General features: G+C 47.3%; 1 long non-coding RNA gene across 1 annotated transcript in view; it reads left to right on the top strand.

Moving 5' to 3' along the window:
- The first annotated feature begins 3,581 nt into the window (after nucleotides 1–3,581).
- LOC137853821 (uncharacterized) overlaps nucleotides 3,582–5,127 on the top strand; it is a 35,935-nt gene continuing 34,389 nt past the window's right edge. The window contains exons 1-2 of the long non-coding RNA XR_011094744.1: nucleotides 3,582–3,909; nucleotides 4,000–4,300. This is a non-coding gene — a long non-coding RNA (uncharacterized lncRNA). The remainder of the gene's footprint in view (nucleotides 3,910–3,999; nucleotides 4,301–5,127) is intronic.

Raw genomic sequence — 5,127 nt, 5'->3', positions numbered from 1 at the left:
TTTTTTTTGTTTGCTTTAAAGCACGGTATAGTGAATACAAAGTCGTGGAGGTCCTATTATGGAATTTGGAACAGACATTTTGCAGACCTGAATATGCTACTGACACAACATTGGTGTTAAACATTGGTGTTACTATCACAACTAGGCAGATGAAATATTATTCCAGGATGGGGCCAGAGAAAGTGGAAGTCTTATTTTTCATGGGTGCCACTGCTAGAGAACCCCAGAAGACAGATAGGTACCATGATACTAGTGTTGGTATTCATCTGGCTTAAACAACTTGATATTCTACAACAACTATTACTTATATTACCAGACTACGTATAAGTCTACTTGTTCTACATACTGTTATTAAAAAGAGAAAAGACTGATTTAGACTGCAGTAACTGAAGAAGAGGGTATTTTCCCCTCTGCTCCCCCTGTTGCAGTAGAGCTGATGAGTGATGTTTCAGATAAAGGCCCATGGTACCTGGCTGGGTGAGAGGGAACACTAACAGTAGCACTGCTCATCTCCCCTTTTCCTGAAACTAGTCTGTCCACACAGCTGCTGTCCTCTGAAGCGTGCAGTATTGAATTAATTCACCTGTCCAAGGGGAGCCTGGGGTGTGCTTTGCATTTCCCTGACAGTGCCTGGGGGGAAAAAGACAGTAATCACCAGTTCCTATTGCACCCTGCTGGATTAAAGCATGAGCCTCCTTCTGTCCCAGGTTTACGTCCCTTTACTCTAGTGACTTGAATGTCCCTGTGCTGTATCACCTCTGTCCTGGAGCCAGTAGGCTCTCGGTGATCCTCAGAGTCATGGAAGGTGCTCTCAGCTATGTCCCCATGGACATCTTGTGTGGGGGGAAATGTGTGTGTGTTCCTCTTTCCCTTTCAAATGTGCTGTGTTCTGCTGCCTGGCAATTCAGGGCTAGGCCCTGCAGCTGTGAAGAAGATACCTAAGCCTGTGGCCACCAGCCTGACATGAGGTGCCCCCTGTCCTGCAGTGTGCCCCTGTCGGCTCTGGAGAGGGCCCTTCCAGTACCACAGCACAGGGAGTGGCTCTGTGTTGGGCTGTGCTGCTGCAACCCTGAGTCCACCAGCATCTGTGAGGCAGAGCAAGGGATGGCCGAGAAGGTCTCAGCAGGGCACCTGCCAAGCTTTCTTGTGCCTGTTACTTTTGCCCTCTGCCCAGCTGAGATGTGGTGGGGCTGGTGGTCTGCCGGGCTCGTGGCCGCATGGTGGTGCTGGCCGCACGCTGCGCGGGGGGCTGCCAGCAGCTGCAGAAGCATCCTCTCCCCTCCCCAAAAAATCCCCCAAACCCCAAACCATGTCATTTTTCACGGCGTCTATTATATCGGAGATTAGAATCGCCTCTCTTTGTTGCTATGGGAACGCTCGAGTGAAAGAAAACGACCTCATTATGATTTACGATGAAATCTCCTTCGGGGTGGGCTCGCTGCCCCCACGCCCTTACTGCAGGGCGAGGGGAATGCCCAGCCCCGCTGTGGGGATCTGGGGAGGTGAGGGGGTGCTTGCCCACCTTTGCACCCACCCTCTGTGATTTGCAGAGCTCTCAGGCTCTTCCCTTTGGGCTCGGCAGGTCAGAAACAGCCCCTGCTGCTGGAGCAGCCCCTTCCCTTGAAAATCAGCTCATGAGCAGTAGCTGCATCGCTTCTGCACCAGGGCCACGCGTGCCTTTGCTCTGGGAAGGTCACTGCAACAAGAACAGGGCCCTGCCAGCGAGCTGGACCAGTGGCTTGGATGCTGTGAGGGGTCTCTTTCTGCTTCTGGTGCCTGGCAGGGCCCTGGTGTTCTTTCTGTGTGTTTTTTCCCTGAAATCTTGGCTGCTGCCCCTAAGCCCAAACTGCCCCTGGAGCTGTGCCTCACCCTCGGGTGGGATAGTGAGCTGTGAGGAGACTGAATTTTCAAGTCATGTGCTGAGCTGATCAGGGCTTTTATTAGCATTGAGCACGTGCTTATGGACCTGTGAGAGGCCGCGGAGGTTGGTGAGAAACGAGCAGCTACCTCCAGGACCTGCTGGGAGTGCTGGTGGCTCTTCTCAGCCGCTCCAGCCTGTTGAAGCTGGACAAACTGGTGGCCCAGCATAGCAGCCTGTGGCTCCCAGCTCCAGCATGAAGCTGTGCCATCCCTGGTGCCTCCATGCTGCAGGACAGGGAGAGGCCAGCAGGCTGGAGGGGCTCTGCTGGGGCCTGTGGTTTTCCTTTTTGGCAAAGCTCTTTGGGAAAGATCTGCTAAACAGAAAACAAGGCCTCCTGACTGCCACTGCACCTCCTTCTCCTCTTCACCAAGTACTGGGGCACATTTTAGAACTAAAGGTCTGTTTTTTCCATTGGGTTGTACTCAGGAAAATGTCTCCACCCAGCTGCCACTCCTCCAGCATCCCTCAGGGAGCGCAGTCCTCAGGCAATGAAAGGTTTCAGCACGCGAGGAGAGAAGCTTGCACACCCTGTGCACACTTCCCCACAGCTGGCTCTTGCTAAGCAGTAACCCCATGAAAGATCTGCACACTGAAGAAGCTTGGCCTTTCTGGGCTTCGCTTTCAGAGCAGTGCAAAAAAAGGCTGGAAAAATGACAGCGTTTGCCAATACTAGCACAAACAAGCAAATAGGAAAAGCAGCCTTTTTCTTGTATTCATTTATTTTTTCCCTTTTCTTTTCATATTATTTTCCAACCTGGGAGCAGCCACAATATTGGTTTTGGCATTCCTGATCTTGCTGGAGGAAATTTAGTGTTCCTGGTAAGTGGGACGTGTCTGCTGCTGCTGCAGCTGCTTTGAAGAGAGCGATGCTGAACATTTAGCAAAACCCCTTTTCATCTGCAAAGCCCAGTACTGAAAAGACTTAAATGAATGCAACCAGACCAGTTTAACACTGTCTTCCCCCATTGTTATTCTCTTGACTCTTGTAATACCATAATTTTGCTATTATTTAAGTCAATATAAACTCTTCTATTGTACAGCAGTCCTGAATTTCTCTAGCAAAGAAAAGAAACAAGGAATCCAGTTGCTGGTTACTCTTCATGACTAAAGAAAATAACATGGAATAATTTTAACCTAAAAAGCTTGGTATCTGAAACCATCTTCTGAGACTTCCTTATAGCTCATAAAAAAACAAAGATGCAACTCGACTTCCCCGCATCATGGACGGCCACATTGAAAGTAAAGTAGTTGCATTTATGGTGTGCTATCTGAATTAAATTTGTCTGTTATGGCTGAGATGTCCCAGCTCTATTAACTATAGGTGCCCCATAATACAGAGCATTTTTAAACACGTAGGTAGGATAAACCATAATCGTTTGTCTACTGAATTGATTTTATTGAGGAAAAGAGTGAGCAAACCAGATACATCTCTTTATATCCAAATCTTCCACTAAGACTTCAAAGAAACTGTAGAAATTAAATGAATAAAAAGATGCTCTCCTTTATGTATTCAGATCCGCTAGCCTAAAGCTCAGAGACTTCCCTGCACTCGTTTCCAATCTTTAAAAAATGAGCTTTGCACAACAGATCCGTGGGAGCTCCACAGCTCTCAGCAATGATTTCTTTCCCTCTTCTCACTGTGCCTTGCGATGCTGTTGGCATACTCAGTTTTGATAAGCTGTGCTCTTCTTGGTTTGGGTGCAAAAGGAACAGAATCCTCCCTACAAAAGGCACTAATTAATGGCCCAGTCCTCCCAGGTGTACCCGAGGCAATAGGGAATTAAAGATGCCTGGCCTTGCAACTGCAAGCCAGAAGAGAGGATGCTTGTTGGCCTGGCACAGACCCTTGAGCATTGACTCTATTTACTCTGCTTTATAAATTCTGCATGAGCCTGGCATCTTACAGAGTCTTCAGTAGTTTCAGAACCTATGGATACAGACTAGGGTGCTGTCTGTGGGTAATTCTAGGATATTTTAATGAGACAGAGGTAATTTTGCAGAGTCATGATGCAAGTAGATGAGTACCCATGAGTGCCAGTGTGGGACTGTGAAAGAGCTGAAGTTTCTTTTTCTGAAAGGCAGATGGAAGAGACGGTGACAGTCAGCACAGAAAATCTGTGAGCAGCCTCACTCGGAGGGAAAGCATCAGCTCTTGGAGTGCCTATTGAAAATTCGTACAGTGGTGAAGGATCTAAAAGTGAAAAGAAAGGCAGTGAAGAGAGAAAGATGAGACAAATTCTTCTAGGAACTGTAAAAGTTAAAAATGACAAGTTTTGATTTCTCCATCCCCCATTGCCCTGAATCCAGCTGCGTCTCTGAGACTTCAGCGATTCAAAGTGACCTAAGAAACTGAAGAGAAGGAGAGAGCAATCTATGTAGGTATGTATTTGACAAATGCTGATGCAGTTAGTATTTGTGTATGTACTTATCTATGCGGAGATGTACCTACCAGATATATATATGTGGCTTTGCAGTTACCATCCTATCATTTATAGCTCCTAAAGGATTCTGAATACTTCCTTCTTCTGTAAGCACGTTGGCTTTGTGGGATGTGTGACCACAAGGGTTTTGGGTGCTTGAGATAACCATGTGGTGCTCCTCGCTTTTCATCTAGCAATCCAGATAAGCACACATAATTTTAGGTATCTGAACGACAGGGTGTGGCTGTGCTGTGAATTATGTGTGTACCTCAATGCTTTTCTGGATAAGAGCTGTACAGCAGAGTAATAAGCCAAATTAAAAAAAGCTCATCGTGCTAAATTTAGATCAGGATCTGCAGTTCATCTCTCTGGGCACCTGATGCCTCTAGCTAACTGGCACGATTGGGCTGCTCCAGGAATGATTTTTTTGTTCCACCGATCTGACAGCACCCGTCATTTTCATATACACAAGTGTCCATATCACTAAATTACCTCTGCCATTGTTAGTGCTAATTGGTTCCCTTGCTGTACCCTCGGAGAAATGTGAAAAGCCTGGATGGAAGCTGAAGGCCCATCTTCCCACCAAACGGCACTGCCGCACATTCCTGGGACAGCCCATGAATATACAACAACTTCTGCAATCATGTTATGTGCTCCAGTCTTGCTACGGAGAGGCTCTCAAAATCTAGGGCTGTTACTCTTGTCATGCTCTGTCAGGACTGAGCTTGCCCACACAAAATTAATGCAAAGCTTGCTAGCCACTAGCAATGATTTGGTTTCAGCCAC

Source organism: Anas acuta, chromosome 3, assembly GCF_963932015.1.
Source record: "Anas acuta chromosome 3, bAnaAcu1.1, whole genome shotgun sequence".
Classification (NCBI taxonomy): domain Eukaryota; kingdom Metazoa; phylum Chordata; class Aves; order Anseriformes; family Anatidae; genus Anas; species Anas acuta.
The sequence above is the reverse complement of the archived record's forward strand: the minus strand, read 5'-3'. Positions and strand labels throughout refer to the sequence as shown.